General features: G+C 32.5%; 3 long non-coding RNA genes across 3 annotated transcripts; all 3 read right to left on the reverse strand.

Annotated features, from left to right (window-relative positions):
* Window positions 1–2,707, reverse strand: LOC149414684 (uncharacterized). The gene is made up of 2 exons (XR_016303909.1): window positions 2,546–2,707; window positions 1–1,101 (listed from the first exon to the last, which is right to left on the reverse strand). It is a non-coding gene; the product is annotated as an uncharacterized LOC149414684 (long non-coding RNA).
* A 4,267-nt stretch (window positions 2,708–6,974) lies between these two features.
* On the reverse strand, window positions 6,975–11,166 carry LOC149414685 (uncharacterized). Its single transcript, XR_016303913.1, has 2 exons — window positions 10,805–11,166; window positions 6,975–7,747 (listed from the first exon to the last, which is right to left on the reverse strand). It is a non-coding gene; the product is annotated as an uncharacterized LOC149414685 (long non-coding RNA).
* A 5,995-nt stretch (window positions 11,167–17,161) lies between these two features.
* On the reverse strand, window positions 17,162–21,378 carry LOC149414686 (uncharacterized). Its single transcript, XR_016303863.1, has 2 exons — window positions 21,176–21,378; window positions 17,162–19,419 (listed from the first exon to the last, which is right to left on the reverse strand). It is a non-coding gene; the product is annotated as an uncharacterized LOC149414686 (long non-coding RNA).
* Window positions 21,379–21,704: the final 326 nt, after the last annotated feature.

A 21,704-nucleotide genomic window follows, 5' to 3' on the forward strand; every position in this document is an offset into this window, starting at 1 on the left:
ACATAGAACTCAATAAAACAAAAATAAAAATAATTTTAAAAGCATTTCACATATTTTTTAAAAATCGTTATTAATTAACATGTAGTATTTTAACAAAAAAATAGATTGTATAATCACATTGGATTCTGTAGTTAAATGTACTTATACCGTAAATAAATAAAAGTATAAACACGTCTGTTAGTTATTTGTTAAATACTACACATTTAAATTGTTTGATTGTAATCTTACTATTGTTGTAAGTCGATTATATGCGGTTGGTGTGAATAAAAGTTGAGATATGTGATTTTTTTCCGACCATAACCTCAATGTTTAACCTATTTTTTTAATAATCGGTTCACTCGATGTTTTCATGGTCATGATTTGTTATTGTTGGTTTTTTATCAAATTTCTAGATAATGAGGTTGTCCTACAACGATATTTCACGTAATTACAAATTTATCAAATATCTACTTTATATTTGTTTTACTAACGTTTACTTTGATGGCTTATAAGTTCGTAATTTTTTATACAAATCGAAAAATTTACTGCACGGAGAAAACTTTCTGATATAAAATACTGTTAATTTATTAAAAAATGGTCAAATGTTTCGTTTTCCTGCTAAAAACGGGACTGCAGGCCTTTAACGAATGAGTTCCTAACAAAGTATTGTAACACGTGTTCATACAAGTATTGATATTGTCGCATTCCTTCGTGACATTTATTAAGAAAAGAACACGTGTTCTGGATAAATCCTAAATGACTAATATTTTGTTAGGAAATCGGCATGTGATCACTTTTTTAACAGGATCATTTTTCTCCGTGTGACTATTAGAAGACAAACTCATTTTGTGATTTCAAAGATAATATGTGGATTTGGTATGAAGGGTTCTTGAAGAGTTCTCCCTTCACTAGAATATGGGGCGGCACTCCCCGGTAGCGTCCCTTGAGTTTCCTGGGGGACAGTCGCTTGTCAAAGCGCCTATCATGTTCCTGGTGGTCACTTCTTGGTCGGGCACCTGCGGAACATCGGTTGCGGAGGGAGTGCTTTCTACCGGAATGAAGTCCTCGTATATGATACTGTCTATATCGGCCATTTTTTAAGGTTGGGATATTTCGATTTATCTGCGCAAAAAAGACACAAAAGTTTTAGATGCCAAATACCATAGAATAAAGGACAAAATAAATTGCGACGGGTGAGTTTCGTGATCCAAAAGTCTGGAAAATCGAGGCTTGAATTTGAGACTTGAATCAACAACCCGTAAAAACAGTTATAATAAATAGCGTCCCTGAGGTGGTATCTCACAAAAGCGGCGCTATACAAACTGTGCAATTATTATTATAGTAAAGTCTTTCAGGTAACTTCCACAACCGTTCAGGTAAAAACAGTTGTGAGTTAAATAACTGAAGTTAAGTTTTCCCGGTAACTTCAACAATCGGTAAACAAAGGTTTTTTTACTATAATACATCTATTTGAAAATGTCTTAAAAAAATCTTGTTTTTGTTTTGTTTGACTGAGGATTGTACCTTCCTCTCTAGGAACTGGAGTTGACAGTTCTAGCAACTTTGCCAAATGCAGATCGGAAAGGACCGACATTTATTTCGTAAATTATCTGCTGCAATGTTATCTGATTTCAGAGAAATGCGAATATGTCTGCGTATGTGATTGCCGCCAAAAGTTAAAAGAATGTTTTATCATCGACAACGAGTATATCCGCCGAGTTTCAGCTTGATGGGATGTCGGGAAGTGGCTTAATTTCCGCATCCAAGATTTGCATTTCAACTGAAATCAGTTAATATAAGAAACAAATGTCAATCCTACTCGATCGGAATTTGGCGAGGTTGGTAGAGTTGACGACTCCTGGGTAATCAATTTCTTTAATTCACAGTCAAACCATGTTTTAATGTCAAAGTATATTATTTACAAAATTTAACTTACAAAAGACATTTTAAAATAGATCTATCATTGTAAAAAAACTTTGCTTTTTACGGGTTGTTTTCAATTTTTTTTATATATTACTTCCAAAATTATTCAACCCAAAAAAATCTCAATTCGGACTCGATTTACTCGATAACGGAAGCTCAAATCAAAATAAGTCGTGCTACAAAAAAGATTTTTTAAAAACATTATTAATAAAAAGGTGTTATTATCATCAAAACACTAAAGCGAATTATAAAGTGAAATTAGTCACGTTCAATGAACGTAAATTTGCTTTGAAATTTTAAAAATAAAACTGATTGTGAGAATTCAGACAAGCGATAGAGTAGGTATAGAAATAAATTTATATTTGATATCTGTATTACTTTTGTTTTAATATTTTTCTAGGTTTGACTAACGGTGTTCATTCGAAAGGTATAATTCTATTTGTCAATAAAAATATGATTACATTATAAAGAAAATTGGCAATATACATATTTGTTTTTGAAAGGAGATCCTTTATAAATACTTTTAGCTTCACAAAGCCTACATAATATAATGTCCCGTGATTTTTTACTGGTCCGCACTAGTAATATATATTTCCCATAAAATTTTTACGTGTAAAAATACTAAGAGCAAAAAATAACTTACTGTAAAATATCGTAGCAACTCGTTCTGGAGAGAAGTTTTAAACCAATGAATTATTTCCTAGTATACAAACACTGTTATTGTATGTGGTTTTTACACTTTTAATACAAACTTCTTGAATTTTACACAATTATCATCTAATTTTAAATTTGAAGCGATCATAGAATTCACGTCTATCTCTCTAAGAAGCTATATTTCGATTGACGTTACTAAAGCTATGTTTTCATATCTAGTCTAGAATACAACGCTTCAGTGCTTACTATGAAAGTATATTGTGCGTAGTGTGTCAATATGCAAATATTTACTATCAATTTTCTATAATTATAATTTTTGGTTGACAAATTAAAGAGACGTCAGAAATTTATCTTTCTAATGAACACCGATTTACTTGAAAAGATGTGACATCTGTAAAAAAATAAACATTTAAAAATACAGCAATATTGTTAAAAGAAAATATTTTTGGTAATTACTAATTGAATCACAATGATAAATTATCTCATTAGTAATTGTAAATCACAATTAGATACTAATTACCTAATTACTAATAAACTAATTAATCGCTCGTCAGAATGGAGTTTCAATTTTGAAGATTTGAACGTGAATAATTTGTCGCAGGAATACGAATATTGAGGAATATTTCAAATTACTTTATGCAAACTCCGATACATCGACAACTTATAATAAATAAATAAATAATTGAAATTAGTGTGATTATAATTTTGTTTGCATTTCTAATTTTAAACATGTTTATCACTAGAGTTACATATTCTGCTGACAGGCCGCTTTATGATTTTTTATTTAATTATCTTAATGAAATATTATAGAAATGATTTTTAGTGCATGATTTTTTTAAACAAATAAGTAATATAAGTTGTATGCAAGAATAATGGTATGATAATAATAATAATAACATGGCATTTATATGGCTTAGTTTATTGTCATTTCACTTCAAGTGCGCTCTACTATAACAAACTTAAAAACGGTAATTCAGTATAGGTGGTCATGTTCTTAAAATTATTCCTACAGTGTGCCTTACTCAATACAGATCTAATTCAATGTACCTGTGCGTTCAACACGCTCTTGTGTCCTGTTCAGGGTTGATCAAAGCAAAACGAACTCTAAGCAGAATTCTTGCCTGAACAGACTATTCAATAATTACAATAGCTTATTATCCAAAGTTGATATTTTCAGTTGTGAACTTACCAAATACAAGAGGTCCATAAAGGAATATTTCTCTGATGGTTTGTGAATAATGTTTATGTCTCTATTGTTTATATCTATATTATGATTTGATTTATATCTACAACCTCTCTCCATGGCTATAAATGTATTGTTTTGTAAATTTTTCGTTTTATATAATCTTTGATTTGTATAAATTTTTTAATTCATATTCCTTTCTCACAAATTTAAATAACTTCATTTCATATTATGCTGTCTCAGTTAAAGTCACAAGGAGGAATTCCATAATTGGTTTTATTTTACTATATAATACTTATGTACAAACTGTTTAAATGTAAAATGTCGATTTACCGAAAATGAATAAATAAATAAAGAAATAATATTATAACACTAAATATACTGTTTATACAAAGTGATGACAAAACTTAGAATAACAATAAAAGCAGAACAGAACAAAACAAGAATATTAAAACTAAAACATAATATAAAACAGGAGGCAGTTTGTGCTCAGAAATGAGAATCTTTTAAGCAGATATGTTAAAAGGTACAATGAGAAGGCAACCGAAACCAAACAATTACCGGAAGTTTTAGAATATGGCTTATTATAAAATATTGAAAAGAAGTTAAGATTTATGAATGGTAAGATTTTTTTAAATAATTTTGTTTTTAAAGCCCGTTTAAATTCAGCCAAATTCTGGAGATTAGTAAGAGCTGAGGGAAGTCTATTCCAGATGAGCGGGCCTGTTACACTAAAAGAGCGATCATAGTAAACGGCTCGATTTGATCTAGAAAGTTCGATTAGACGATTACTAACTTCTAGATCTGCTGACCTAAGAGTAAGCTGTCTATTGCTTATGTTTTGTCGGACACAAAGCCAACCTCCAATTAGAGAGGACACCAGAAGAAAAATATAACTAAAGATTGAGAGTTATTTTTATAATTAATGATTTGATCCCTGCCCGCAATTAAAATGGTGTAATTTGTCAATCTCTCCGACCGGGGGCGCGGCTTCACCTGTAATCGGGCTTCCCGGAGGTCGGCCTGCGAGAGCCCCGCCGCGTGGCTAAAAACTATAAAATTAGCAGTGAGCAGCAAATTTTATTTTTATAGACGGTGAATTAGTAACTTTCCGAGGGATCCCTCTAGAAACATTTGAGAATTTAGTAATACGTTTATCAGAAATAATCAAAATAAAACCCACGGAAATTTCAACTTTCTAGGCCAGTCAACCGTAGATCCTTCATATCGAATAATGTCCTTATGCAAAATTATCACTCATGTCGTGATTCCCACTTTATTTTAGGGATTTGATAGGGCAAATTCAACCGCAGGTCTGTTCAATACACCAGGTCCACGCGTCACAATTTTTTGTGCACGGCTGGTTCACTTATGTCCTTATGATTCTGACTTTATTTAAGGTTAAACGCAACGCTCGTAATATTCTACGTGTTCATAGATGGCGTAATTAATTAATTTGATCAAAATTCGCTTTTTGCAAGGTATTGCTTTACAGTATTAAGACAAATTATATGTTTGCGCCCGCATATACGCAATGTGAATATGAATAAATAGTTTTGTCTATATAAAAACTCAATTCTATCGAGAAAGGCATGCAAATACAATATTGGATTGAATAATCGGTACAATATTGTATTTGTATGCCTTTCTCGAAAGAATTGAGTTTTTAAACGAACAAAACTATTGATTCATATTCATATTGCGTATATACGGGCGCAAACAAATGATTTTTCTTAATATTGTAAAGAAATACTTTGCAAAAGCGTATTTTAATAAAATTATTTAATTAACGCCATCTATGAACACGTAGAATATAACAAGCGTTGCGTTTAACCTTAAGGGTATTGTCTCGTCTTAGTGGTAAACATAAAATAATTTATAATCTGCTCATTCATAGATGGCGGTAATTTAATTATTTTAGGAAAAAACCATTTGAAAGTTATGCTGTAAAATATTAAGATGATTTTTTTTGCGCCCGTAAAATAAATAAATAGTTTTTCCATATAAAAACTAAATTCTTCCAAGAAAGACATACAAATCACCAATACAATAATATATTTGATTTGATTGATGTTGATCAGATCAATTTAGGAGGCGGGTACCGCCGCCTCGCGAACCATTTATTGGAAAACCAACACCTCTACCATATGTTAACCCAGGTGGTTTGATACGTTTGGCGACTTAGCAGGGGTTCCCGTGTTCATGGGTGAGGTTTGTCTAGGTCCTGACGGCGGATTCGTCTGCTCACCTACTGCATTGCAGGCCAGATCCGGAGACACTGGTTGAGACCCTTTGACTTTTCCAACAGGACTCTATCGATCAGTATATCAGTATATTCAGTGTTTTTTGGTTATTACAATTTTTGGGTATGTTAAGACCACCAAGCTAGACACATGTCCGTGTTGTGGTGGTTGATTATATATTATATTTGGAAATTTATATTGTTTTATTAAAGAAATATACTTGTTCAATCAAGTGTCCAGTACCAACTGACAAAACGCAGGAGGCGAAAATTTTACTGAAAGAAAAAGACTAGAGGTATCTGAAAGGAAAGTGGTATGTTCAGGATTTAGCCAATAGAAAAGCAATGGGACGCAGAATCAACTGAAATTAATGTGGCAAGAGGATCTAGCACAAAGGAAAGTGATGGGACCCACTGAAAGGAATGTGGTAAGAAGATCTAGCCTAAATGAAAGTTATGGGATCAACTGAAAGGAATGTGGTAAGAGGATCGAACCTAAAGGAAAGTGATGGGACCAACTGAAAGGAATGTGGTAAGAGGATCTAGCCTAAAGGAAAGTGATGGGACCAACTGAAAGGAATGTGGTAAGAGGATCTAGCCTAAAGGAAAGTGATGGGACCAACTGAAAGGAATGTGGTAAGAGGATCGAGCCTAAAGAAAAGTGATGTGACCAACTGAAAGGAATGTGGTAAGAGAATCTAACCTAAAGGAAAGTGATGGGACCAATTGAAAGGAATGTGGTAAGGTGAGAAAGAAAGATGTCGAAGAGAAAAAATTATGAACGTAAAGCGAACAATTTTATTTATTAATCCATCTAAACTTTTCACACAATTTTATTTGCAACGTAAAATCGAATAGATACCCACATTAAATAAAGTTAGTATAAAAATAGTTATTATTATAAAAGCATTTCACATATTTAAAAAAAAGTCATTAATTAACATTTTGTATCCTATAGCATGGTTGTACATTTTAGTGGTCATATTTGTTTGTTCACACTGTATAATTTTTTTCTAATCCCATTTTTGTTTAAAATTAAATTATATGGTTACATAGAATTCTGTACTTAAAGTTACTCGTACCGTAAATAAATATATAAATATAAACACGTAGATTATTTATTTGTAAGCTCACTACTGTTGTAAGTCGATTATGTGCGGTCGGTGTGGATAAAAGTTGAGTTATGTAATTTTTTTCCGATCATAACCTCAAAAAATAACCATTTTTTTTAATAATGGGTGACGCTTGATGATGCCATGGTCATGATTTGTTACTGTTTGATTTTTATCAAATTTCTGGATAACGAGGTTATCTCCTACAACGATTCTTCATGGTATTACAAATTTATCATATTTAGAGCACGCAGAATTTAAAAAAATACCGAATATGTAGTACCAAAGATATAAGCCGTCAAAAAATTGATGTTTTAGGAGAATCAGTTTTATAACAGGGTAATTTTTTCCGTGTGACTATTAAGAGGCAACCTCATTATGTGATTTCCAAAATAATATGTGGATTTGGTATAAGGGGTTATTGAAGATTTCTCCTTTCACTAGAATATGGGGCGGAACTCCCCCCCGGCGTCCCTCGCGTATCCTGGGGGACAGTCATTTAACGGAGCGTCTATCATGTTCCTGGTGGTCAGCGACACTTCCACTTCTTGGTCGGGCACCTGCGGCACCTGAGTGTTCTCTACCGGAATGGAGTCCTCGAATACGATCCTGTCTTCATCGGCCATTTTTAATGTTTAGGGTATTTCGATTTATCTGCAAAAAAAGACACAAAGTTTTTAGATGCCAAATACCATAGAACAAAAGACACAATACATTGCGAAGGGCGTGTTTCGTGATCCGAAAATCTGGCTAATCGAGGCTTAGATTTCAAACACAAAACCGTGTTTTATCATCATCATGAAGTTCAAATAGGTAAGCTATTTACCTGGTCAGGAAGTGTAAGAGAGATAGAAAGAGAGTTGCTAGAACCAAAAGGTATTAAGTCAGTGGAGACATTGGTTTCTATTAAAATAAACACGGAAATACCGACTGAAAGGAAAATTCAAATCGGTTCATTAGTGTCAGTGAAATAAAATTGTGAGTTAAATAACTAAAGTAAAGTCTTCCCGGTAACTTTGACAACCCGTAAAAACAGTTGTGACTTGACAGATTTAATATATATTCATTTAGATGAAAAAAATATTTTATCTGAACAACAAAAAGGTTGTCGCAGAAAACATATGGGATATATGGGGTAAAGAACAATTAGTTAATGATTCTTTAATTCTAAAATAGATTCAAACTCGAAAGCGTAATTTACATACTTGCTATATAGAGTACCAAAAGGCTTTCGATAGTGTCCCGCACTCGTGGCTGATCAAAGTATTAAATATTTGTAAAATTAACCACATTATTATTAGATTTTTGGAAAATACTATATACTTTTGGAATATCAATTTAATTATCAATTTTAAAGGTAAGAAAATTGTAATACCGGGCATTTCAAATAAAAGAGGGATTTTTCAAGGAGACTCATTGAGTCCTCTTTGGTTTTGCTTAGCATTGAATCCTCTATCTAAAATGTTAATTAAAAGCAAGTTTGGAATAAAAATTAAGAGTAATACAAGGGAGAGTAGTACAATTTCGCATTTATTATTTATGGATGATGTAAAATTATTTTCGAATTCTGAACAAAATTTAGAAAAAATGATCAAGGTGGTTAAAAACTTTTCAGATGATATTAAAATGACTTTTGGTTTAGATAAATGTAGAACGATCCATATAGAGAAAGGCAAAATTGAAGATGGGGACGAGAGTATATTTAGAAATTTCCAAATTACTAGTATAAAAAGGGATGAGGTTTATAAATATTTACGATACCCACAAACAAAAAGATTAGACCATACTAGTATTAAAAATGATATTAGGATTAAATTTCAAACTAGGATCAGAAATTTTTTAAAATGCAATCCATCTGCTAAAAATTTTGTAAAAGCAATAAATACTTGGGCAATACCTCTATTAACGTACTCATTTGGCATAATTAAATGGTCCAATACAGATTTAGATAACTTAGAACGATTAATTTGAACTACGCTAACAATGTTTAATTACCATCATCCAAATTTAGCTATAGAACGAATAAATTTACCTAGAAATTTAGGAGGTAGAGGAATAGTCAAAATAACTTCTTTGAAACATAATCAGGTAGGAATGCGAAGAACTTTTTTTCCATAGGAAAGCTTATAGCTCAGAAATGCTCAAAATAATTTGCAAGGCAGATAGAAACATTACACCTTTAAATTTATACGACGAGAATGCCAATTTTTTTATAAATCCCAACCAGGAATTATTAGATTCCTGGTCAAATAAAATTATTCACGCAAAACACTTTTATTATAATTACAATTACAATTATCTCAACCAAACGTATGCTGACAAATTTTCGTCAAACAAATGGTTGAGTATTGGAGAGTTGAGCGCAGAAATAGAAAGATTTATGCTTTCCATTCAGTCATTAATACTAAAAATTATAGGCACAATCAAGTTTTAAAAATAATTCACCAAAGTTTGGCAATTAAACATAACTTGATTGTCTGCAGTAATATAGTACCATATTATGAATACGAGCAAATTCATTTTTAGAAAATGAATTTTATAAAATATATTATGATAAAACTATACTAACAGACCGAACGATTAGTCATAATAGACCCGATATAGTTTTACATTACAATTTTTTTTTTTTTTTTTTAGTAATTATTTTTTATTTTTAATAATATGTTTATATGGTACATAATTCATTTTACATCTTGGGTCTTTTTACTACTCTTCCATTGAAAGCATTTGCTTGTGTATGGAAGGGGAAAATTTAAAAAAAAAAAAAAACTTATATCATTGATGTCGCTATTACAAATTCTTGTAATCTCAAAAAATCTGTTAGTGAAAAAATAAGAAAATGCACAGATTTACGAAATGAGATAAAAATAATTTGGCATTCTCAGACAATAAAAATATTACTATTTGTTATTTCGACTACTGGCATTATACCTAGATCTCTCATCAAAAATTTAGGCGTATTAGATCTATCAAAGAATTTATATATATAAAAATGCAAAAATTAGTAATTTTAAATACATGTAGGATTACGAAAGATTTTTAAAATATTTATGTTGAGGGATCAGTAGGATTTATAGGTCCAGTTAGGACTACCGAGCCGAACCCTCTGATATGAAAATATCTGGAGTCGGTGAATTATTTAACCAATTGATCTCTTTTGAGTTGACTTGTTGTTCTTGTATTGTTTTGTATTTATTATGTTTATATAATGCACTTGCATAATATGGATTGACTAGATGATCATTTGTGAAAAAGTGTGTAGAAGGGTTTAGTTTTTACTGTGGGGAAAAATTTAACCCGGACATAATGTCGGAAATTAAAATTATAATAATCATTAAAATACTAATTTCGCTGTCGGCGCGTAAAATGAAATATACCCGCGTGAAATTTGCTTTGCATTTTAAAGATAGAACTGATTGTGAGAATTCAGACAAGCTATATAGCAGGTATATAAATAAGTTTATATTCGAAATGTGTGTTTCTTTTGTTTAAATATTTTTACAGATTTGGTTATTTTTGAGTATATTATAAAGAAAATAGGTAATATACGTATTTGTTTTTGAAAGGAGATCCTGTATAAATACTTTCAGCTTCACAAATCCTACATAATACATATAATGTCCGGTGATGTTTTACGGCTCCGCGCTAATTATATATATTTCCCATAAAATCGTCACATGTAAAAATCACGAATACCAAAAAATAACTCACTGTAAAATATCGTAGCAACTCGTTCTGGAGAGAAGTTTTAAACCAATGAATTATTTCCTGTTTTACAAGCACTGTTATTGTATTTGGTTTTCACACTGTTTTAATACTAACTTCTTGAATTGAACACAATTATCCAATGACGGCAAACAACATCTAATTTTAAATTTGAAGCGATCATAGATTTCACGTCTATCTCTCTAAGAAGCTATATTTCGATTGCCGTTACTAAAGCAATATTTTGTCTCTAATAGTCTATAATCCAGCGCTTTAGTGCTTACAATGTAATCGTATGCGCAAGAGTGTTGATATGCGAACTGAAGTTGATATACCTAATTCATATAATACTACCTACTAACGTTTGACAGTTGATAAACATCGGTGACTGGTATATTTAAGAGTCTCTTTAATTATTGTGATAATCAATAAAAAATAAGTGTCCTAATCTAAAACTCCGGTACTAAATCAATACAGTTTTACTCAATCTACAAAGTGAAATTATTTATCTGATCTACAAGCGCTGATAAACATCAATTACCAAATTATTTGAAATTAATGCGTTCGGTGCAAAACAATAATATTGAATTAAATGAAACCGGTAAATTACCAGGAAATAAGCAAATGATTACGTATACGATTGCATTTTTTCAAGAATTAAAATGGGAAATCTAACTATTATGTTTTAGTCTGCGATTACAAATATATAAAACTTACCTCGTGGGGTACGTGTGTGACATTTCCAAAATTGGCACTGATTGATGTATTTTATGTTGTACAGGAGGTTGCGGGTACTTTCAGCTCCGGTGAAAGACCAACTTTTAAAAACGAATCATTTCTTGAAATTGCCAGGTAGGTACTTCCTAACCTTACCCTTACCTTCCCCACTGCCTTCAGCCTAAAATATCCTAAACATATCCCAATTAGGGATGCCTTAGTTCCACTGGCTCCGAATAGTTGAGATTTTGTGAGGTGTTCACGTAAAAAAAACGCATCTCCAGATACCAGTCACGGTGTTTCAGACACATTTTAAGACATTATAACAAAAGCTAGAGAAACGTATAATATATCTGACAGGTAGTCATGTACGCACCTACATCACTAGAAAGCAATTTAGACATAAATAAATAGGCGTTCCAACATCCCTTGTGAATTTAATTTTAATTTCTTTATATTTTACTACTAATAAATTAAATGTTGTGATTTATATAATGCGGTGATACAAGGAATAATATCTTAGTATTGAAAAACTGTTTTTATTTATTTAAGCCTTGTTTTAATACTTTTTAAAATAATTTTATTCTCTAATCGTTTAGACGACATTGACGTGGTGATAATGTATATATTTAAAATTCTCCTGTATTTAGAATAAAAGGATATAATCGAAGTTAAAGCTATTTTTAGAGGTTCTGTTAATTTTTTTAACGCAATTGTTTTAAACATTTTAATACGTTTTGTTTTCTCATTGTTTAGAAGAATAAATTTTCTGTTCAAAACATAATATTATTTTCTGATAAACAATATAGAAATTTCTAAAAGCTGCGCCAAAAACCGCAATTATGCTGCGCTTGCGGTAACATCCCCTTAAGAAATTATGAGTGTATAAGTTAGGTACTAGTGATATTTGATTATATGTGTGCGTTTAAATTAATTCATTCTAGAGTAGTTTTGAAGTAGGTAAAAGTTACTTACGAGTGGGTAATTATTTTATAAAGTCATCAATGCACCTCAGTTCTACAAACACGTTTATTACAAGGCGTACTTCGTACTGATAAGGACGTTCAAAGAAGAGTCTATTCATTTTATCGGAATCGGAATATAAAACGCAACCGGTATCTTTGGGAGAAAAATGGGACTGCAGGCAATACTAACGGGGTTCACAAAAACATTCAAACGTATCTTCTTAACGATTTGCCTGTACCTATTTAACAAGTATAAATTACACCAGGATTGGTACCAGCTCAAGGTGTTCACACTTGTCGATGATACCCCGTTAAGACAGTGCGATTTTAGTTGATTAACTCTATGATGTATGATACTTGAAAGCTGAATGACAAGTGTGAACACCCTTTCAACAGAGTTGATCAAGTTTTTAGCTGAGCGATGAGAGTAGAAAGCCCGTCTAGAGTGAGTGAATGGCTCCGATTTATTTGCAATTCATCTACCTACTGTTGCCGTCGGCTGTACAGTATAAATAAGCCCGACGCAGCGAGCAGTCAGTCAGTCATCAATCTGCCGCCAACTATTTACAAGTCTCACGAGTGATAATCCGCGCACCTTATTTACGCGAAGGAAGATATTCCCGGCTCCGCCCTGTTTCAACTATGGACTCCATCGGGACATCATCCTAGGGCCTTTTCCACCGTCCCTGGCCAGCGCTACAACGGATTACAACGCCCTGGTTCCAGCGCCTCACTGGTCTACGCAGCTCCCGCTCAACCGCCTACAAGGTCCACCGCACCTTCGGCCTTCCCGTCAGCACTGGAGTACTGATTGCCAAGATCGCCAGTGCCTGACAGTCAACGAGTCCGGTCACCAGCGCCCGGCGTCGACTCACTGACCCGCGCTTGACCAGCCATCACAGCCTACATCCGGAGAATACTACATCTGTCCTACGTCAACTCTCATCACGGAAAACTGACTCAATGAACACTGTGACCTTCATCACCGTCTTTCATTTCGTGCCTCTCACTAGATCCCCAAAGATTTAAGGATCTATACCAAAAGCCATCCCTGTCTTTGAGATCAGAAGCAAGAAGTTTACAAAAATAATAATGTCTTTGACACTGCAATTAATTATATTATTAATTATAAGTTATTATTATTAAATAACACGTCTCTGAACGTTAGAAAAAATAATATCTTTTTTTTTCCTTCGTAACAGATTTTAGGGCATCAACTATTGCAACGAACACTTCTTTTATAAACAATGATATCGTATTTTTTGGAACTCTGTACATATAAGCCAGACTTGACAAAGAATCCCCCTTTTTGCCAATTATCTTAGCGTAATTTGTAACTTAATTTTTGCCGGGACAGCCGCACGCATAACTGTGTCCTGTTTTGGATTTTTTCTTGAATTTTAGACAACTGTACATCAAGTTGTTATATAAGTTGTAAAGACCAAATGCATCTCAGCTGTGCCAAAACTACCTCTGCATTTTTTAAGAAGATTTCGGAGGAGAACAGGGAGTCATGGATGTGCGCTAAATGCAAAACAGGCCAATCACCGCTCTCCAGCAATCTCAACTCTGTCGATTTGAGAACTGTCAATTCTTCTTAGCGAAATCAAGAAACTCTCTTCCCAGATGCACTCAATGAACTCAAAACTAGCTTCCGTTGAACAGACGATCGTTTATAACAATAGCACCATCGAAGACTACAAAAACAAAATTTTGGTTTTAGAAGAAAAGCTGAAAAAATGGACAAGCTTGAAGCCGAAGTAATCGAACTAAAAAAGTTCGTAACTTATCTGAACAAAACAAACAATGAAAGAGAACAGCAGCTGCTCCTCAATAACATTGGAATCTTCGGTCTCCCCGAAAATAAGGATGAAAACCTAGCAGACAGTCTAATAAAAATCGCATCTATCATTGGACAAATCATTAAAGAAGAGGACATTGAATTTGTTACTCGAGCCAAACCTCGCCAACATTCTCAAGACGGATAGCAGCAGCTCTCCATGACGCCCGCCCTCGAAACGTGGTGGCTAAATTCATCTCCAAAAGGAAGAAGGACGAACTGCTTGCGGCCATTAAAAAGAATAAAAAAAAAAAAATTATAAATAGAACATACATTTATATATATATAGCATAAAGAAACAAAGTATTTTTTTAAATTCCTCTACATGTTAAATACGAGAAGATGTATTTTTTTATAATTATCTTGACATGCTTTGCGGTTTTTCCATAGAGGAAATTTCATAAAATTATTTTATCAACTCGGCATCTGAATAGAAATCTTCAAAAATAATCATGATATTTTTTAAGATCATAAAAACTTAAAGCATTCAAGGGAAGTATGTTTTATGCCAGTAGAAATTCAGAATTCTGGGTCCCCTACTCATTTACTCCATCAACGCACAGCATCGAAATTAATAATTTCCACTAATGGAATCGAGAGGAAAACAAATATTGTCAGGTTGGTCGTAACCCGGGAATGTTTGTCTTGAACTAAACACGAAGCTGAACAGCGGCAGTACTAAACACTGTGGTGATCGTGTGTTTGCGAATGTGGAAGAGACCGCGTGCCTGAGGGAGACAGCATGAACAGCAGTATAAATAGGACGTACGTTGTCCATTATGCCTCATATAGGCGCATATGACGACGTTATAAGAATCTATATCTTTTATATAAACTTTATATCTCTCTTATCTTGGATTTCAGCGGAACAATAACCTTACATTGTACAGTGTACACCTTGCAGAATAAACGAAAGTACGAGGCAAAAATATTAACCCTATGATGCCTAATTACTTCAAAATCTACAACGTAATGACTCTAAATACACTCAACTTCACCACTTCTCAAATTTGTTAAATTACTTCCAAGCAAACAGAAAGCGTCGTCTTGTGCAAAAAGTTCACTATAACATAATACCTATTTTAAGTTTATTTAGGCTGGCCGCATACATACGTTTTTCGTATTCGATTTCCGAATTCGTTTTCCGTATTCGGAATTCCGTGAGACTAGCGCAAACGTTCGTTTTTCTTCATTCGGAATGTATAAACGTCAGATGTCCCGAAATTCTCTAGCCACCCCCCCCCCATGAAATTTATTTTTCTAAGGACAAATTTTATATTTTCTTGAAATTCTCTAGCCACCCTCCCCATGAATTTTTTTTATTTTCTGGTGACAAATTTTATTTTTTTGAAATTCTCTAGCCACCCCCCCCCCACAAAATTTTTATTTTCACGTAAAAACATCAATTTTTAACATGTCCCACCTAACAGCAAATTCGGCTACTTTACGCTACCTTATGTTATGAAATTTCCGTACGTTTGCGTCGGCACAAACAAACTGTATGCAATAGCTGCGTTCCACATGACGTCATTAGGTTTTTTCCATTCGGTTTCTCCGAACGCGCCGGCTCGCATTCGGAACGTGCGTAAGGAATTTGTTCCGTTCGGAACTAAAACGAACGTGTGCGGCAGTTAATGTATTTTCTACTGATTCCGTGCATTCGGATGTGCGAATACGGAAAACGAATTCGGAAATCGAATACGAAAAACGTATGTATGCGGCCAGCCTTAGGGAGCACAGTAAAACACGGCTATCACTTGATTGCAGGTAATGAATATTGAATAATCTTATTTATACCAATTTTTACCATCTTCATAGATGGCAGTATTTTGCCAACTCTTAGCAATTGAGAAGACGGAGATTTTTATTATTTGATTTAAAAAGGTAATACTTTTCTCACAATATACGATTCACTTTAAATAAATATAAGCAATAATTAGTCATCCGAAATACTAATACAAATTGAAAATATCTCCCGAGTAAAAATAAATGCCGCCAACGGGAATTGAACCCGTGCCTTCTGATGTCCGGTCAGGTGCTCTGTATCCACAGAGCTATGTCGGCTTATTTCCAACCCGCCAAATGATTCAATATGTACTAGTACCTCAATCAACAATTACTGCTTACAGGTGAAAAAAATAAATGCTTTTATGTACGATAATCGCGGTTCCGTAATAAATGGTTATTTCGGTAATTATCAATAGAAATGAGATGTATAATATATAAATGTATTATTTATCATACATTATTATTGGATATTCGTTGTTCATTGTTTTCTCGAGTTTTGATAGATGCCAGTTGTTTCCCAACTCTTTTGACAAAAATAATAAGTAGGATGCTGAAATTTATATTGTTTTATTATAGAAATATACTTGTTCAATCAAGTATCTAGTACCATCTGACAAAACGCACGAGGCGAAAACTTAACTTAAAGGAAAAGACTAGAGGAATATTGAAAGGAAAGTGGTATGTTGAGGATTTAGCCAATATGAAAACAATGGGACGCAGAATCAACTGAAATTAATGTGGCAAGAGGATCTAGCCTAAAGGAAAGTGATGGGACTAACTGAAAGGAATATGGTAAGAAGATCTAGCCTAAAGGAAAGTGATGGGACTAACTGAAAGGAATATGGTTAGAGGATCTAGCCTAAAGGAAAGTGATGGGACTAACTGAAAGGAATATGGTAAGAAGATCTAGCCTAAAGGAAAGTGATGGGACTAACTGAAAGGAATGCGGTAAGAGGATCTAGCCTAAAGGAAAGTGATGGGACTAACTGAAAGGAATATGTTAAGGTGAGAAAGAAAGATGACGAAGAAAAATATTTATGAACGTAAAGCAAACATTTTTATTTATTAATATTAATCCATCGAACTTTTTCACATACAATTTTATTTGCAACGTAAAATAGAATAGATACATTACATAAATTTATTATAAAATAGTTATTATTATAAAGCATTTCACATATTTTTTTAAAATAGTTATTAATTAAAATTTTGTATCCTATAGCATTTTTTGTAATTCCTTTTTTGTTAAAAAATAGATTATATAGTTACATTAGAATCTGTAGTTAAAGGTACTTGTATCGTAAATAAATAAATATAAGTAATAGTATAAAAAGTAGCTTATTTATTTGTAAAGTAATACATATTTAAATAATTAAAGTATTATATTGTCTGATTGTAAACTTACTACTGTCGTAAGTCGATTATGTGCGGTTGGTGTGAATAAAAGTTGAGTTATGTAATTTTTTCCGATCATAACCTCAAAGTTTAACTTTTTTTTAATAATCGGTGTCACTCAATGATGCCATCCATGGCCATGATTTGTTATTGTTTGATTTTTATCAAATTTCTATATTAAGAGGTTGTCTCCTACAATGATATGTCATGTTATTACAAATTTATCATATTTAGAGCACGCGGAATTTTTTTTAAATATCGAATTTGTAGTACCGAAGATACAAGCCGTCAAAAAATTGATGTTAAGTATGCTGTAATACCATTTAAATGGGATATTTTCGTAAACTTTTAATACCATTAAAAATGAGTAATTTAAAGTTTAGTTTCCGATTCTGACCATCGCATTAAAACATGTGTATTTTAACATTTTCATTAATGATTATTAGTGATTTTAAAAACGATGTAAAACCGCACACCCCGAAACGGTTACAACCGGCCGCAAGGTCATTATGACGTAGAAAACGCTTCTCACTGGCTGTTAGAAGACGGCTGTCACCGACATTGGCCGGTGTGACTTCAACAACGCCATATTCACAAACAAAAACACGAACATGTGATTTTTCGCGGCAAATCAAAAATTACACATTTTAAATCGTTAAAATGTCTGCGCGTTCAACACGCTCTTGTGTCCTGTTCAGGGTTGATCAAAGCAAAACGAACTCTAAACAGAATTCTTGCCTGAACAGACTATGCGATAATTACAATAGCGAATTATCCAACGTTGATATTTTCAGTTGCGAATTTACCAAATACAAGAGGTCCATAAATAATGTTTGTCTCTACTGTTTATATCTCTATTATGATTTGATTTATATCTACAACCTCTCTCCATGTTTATAAATGAATTGTTTTGTAAATTTTTCGTTTTATATAATCTTTTGTTTTGTATAAATTTTTTAATTCATATTCTTTTCTCACAAATTTAAATAACTTATTCCATATTATGCTATCTCAGTTAAAGTCACAAGGAGGAAATCCATAATTGGTTTTATTTTACTATATAATACTTTTGTACAAACTGATTAAATGTAAACTGTCGATTTACCGAAAATGAATAAATAAAAAAATTAAAATGGCTTTATTATGGTATTTTTATGAGTGAAAATAATCAGAGAAAATTAATACTCTATGATTATTGGTTTTACTCAAGTTTACTTTGAAGGTTCGTCATTTTGTAGATATCGAAAAACTGATTTTACTGACGTTACAGCTTTTCAATTATTACTAGCATGGGCACAAAAACATACTTATATTAAACACTGTTAATTAATTGAAAAAAAAATCTGTTAAAAACGGTACTTCAGGCCTTTAACGAATAAATTGACAGAGTACCTAATAAAGTACCTATCAGTGAAAAGCGAATGTTTAATGAGGACTGCGGAATACGTGTTCAGACAAATATTGATATTAACATACTGATATTGTGCATTCCGTTATGATATTTATTATTAAAAGATCACGTGTTCTAGATATGTTCTGAATGACTAATGTTTTGTTAGGGAATCGGCATGCTATCACTTTTAAGCAGGATCGTTTTTTCCGTGTGACTATTGGGAGACAACCTCATTATGTGATTTCCAAGATAATATGTGGATTTGGTATGAAGGGTTATTGAAGAGTTCTCCTTTCACTAGAATATGGGGCGGCACTCCCCGTTAGCGTCCCTCGCGTATCCTGGGGGACAGTCGCCTATCGGAGCGTCTATCATGTTCCTGGTGGTCAGCGACACTTCCGCTTCTTGGTCGGGCTCCTGCTGCACCTCGGTGGCGGGGGGAGTGCTCTCTACCGTTGTGGAGTCCTCGAACACGATCCTGTCTTCATCGGCCATTTTTAAAGTTCAGGGTATTTCGATTTATCTGCAAAAAAAGACACAAAGTTTTTAGATGCCAAACATCATAGAACAAAGGATACAATAAATTGCGAAGGACGTGTTTCGTGATCAGAAAATCTGGCTAACGAGGCTTAGATTTCAAACACAAAACCGTGTTTTATCATCATCATGAAGTTCAAATGGGTTAGATATTACCTGGTCAGGAAGTGTAAGAGAGAAAGAGAGAGTGTGCGTGCTAAATGGGCTAGAACCAAAAGGTACACTGACATTGGTTTCTATTAAAATAAACACAAACATACTGACTGACTGGAAAATTAATATCAGATGCGCTTCATCAGGTGTTCATCGGTTCATCAGCGTCAGTTAAAACAAATTGAGAGCTAAATTACATAAAGTCTTCCCGGTAAGTTCAACAACCCGTAAAAACAGTTGATGACATTACAGCAGTTAATATACAAAACAAATGTCGGTCCGACCCGATCGGCATTTGGCGAGGTTGGTAGACTTGTCGACTCCTTCTCAATCAATTTCTTCGATCAAACCATTTTTTCTTTTATTTGAAAGACATTTAAAAATATATAATTGTAAAAAAAAACTTTGTTGATTTTATCAAACAATTCTTTTGTATTTTATTTCGAAAATTATTTAATTTTTAAAATTAATTTTAAAATAGATGTAATGTAATATTTTTTAACGTTTTGATTTTTCTTTTCAAATTTATTCGCTTTTTATATTAAAAAATCCCCACTTAAGTCCCCACTCTACTTACTCGATAGCGAAAGCTCGAATCAAAATAAGTTATACTACAAAATAAGTTATACTACAAAATAAGTTATACTGCAAAATAAGTTATACTACCAAATAAGTTAAACTACAAAATAAGTTATACTACAAAATAAGTTATACTGCAAAATAAGTTATACTACCAAATAAGTTATACTACAAAATAAGTTATACTGCAGATAAGTTATGCTGCAAAATAAGTTATAGGTACCTACTACAAAATAATTTATACTACAAAATAAGTTATACTACAAAATAAGTTATAGTGCAGAATAAGTTATACTACAAACTAAGTTATAGGTAGGTACTACAAAATAATTTATACTACAAAAAAGTTATTCTACAAAAAAAGTTATTCTACAAAATAAGTTATACTACAAAATAAGTTATACTACCCAATAAGTTGTACTACATAATCGTGTCCAAAGTAATATGATGTATATTCACCAGTTTCCATTTTTATGAAAACGTTTCGGGTTATTAATTTTCAAAATTATTGCAACTTCCAATAATACATTTTAAATTGTTAATTTGTAGCACACACCACACATTGCAAATTATAACTAGTATTATTATGTTGAACTACAACTTTTTAAAAACATTTTTAATAAAATAATAATACATACATATAATAATCATAAACATAGTGAAATATTCCCGCGTGGAAATTATTTTTAAATTCAAAAAATATAACTGATTGTGTTAATTCATACAAGCGATAGAAGGAAAAAAATAAATTTATATTTGAAATGTGTATTTCTTTTGTTTAAATATTTTTACAGATTTGGTTATTTTTCAAGGTTTTACTAACGGTGTTAAATTCTATTTTTTCAACAAAAAAATGAGCATACCTATTATAAAGAAAATTGGCACAATACATATTTGTTTTTGAAAAGAGATCCTTTATAAATACTTTTAGCTGTACAGATCCTACACAATAAACATACAAACATAAAATCGTCACAGGTAAAAATTACGAAGAGCATAAAATAACTCACTGTAAAATATCGTAGCAACTCGTTCTGGAGAGATGTTTTAAAACAATGAATTATTTCCTGTTTTACAAGCACTGTTATTGTATTTGGTTTTCACACTGTTTTAATACTAACTTCTTGAATAAACACGATTATCTTATGACGGCAAACAACATCTAATTTTAAATTTGAAGCGATCATAGATTTCACGTCTATCTCTTTAAGAAACTTTATTTCGATTGCCGTTACTAAAGCAAGTCTCTAGTCTATAATACCGCGCTTCAGTGCTTACTATGTAATTGTATGGTTAGAAGTTTGCAATAGTGTTGATATGCGAACTGAAGTGGATATACCTAGAAAGGTAAATATGTTTATAAGTCAATAGCAGAGGAATGCCATGTGCCAGATTAGCTAACCTACGTCTGAAGTATACGGATTTAAGAATGTAAGGGATCTCACTCATTAAAATGTTTGTCAATTATTTGCAACCGTTTCCCTGAGCCAAATAATGAGCTATATAAAGCAATTTGAAGTATGAATTGAATTTTAATGT

Source organism: Hesperophylax consimilis, chromosome 19 (genome assembly GCF_061612785.1).
Source record: "Hesperophylax consimilis isolate HC1 chromosome 19, BYU_Hcon_1.0, whole genome shotgun sequence".
NCBI lineage: Eukaryota > Metazoa > Arthropoda > Insecta > Trichoptera > Limnephilidae > Hesperophylax > Hesperophylax consimilis.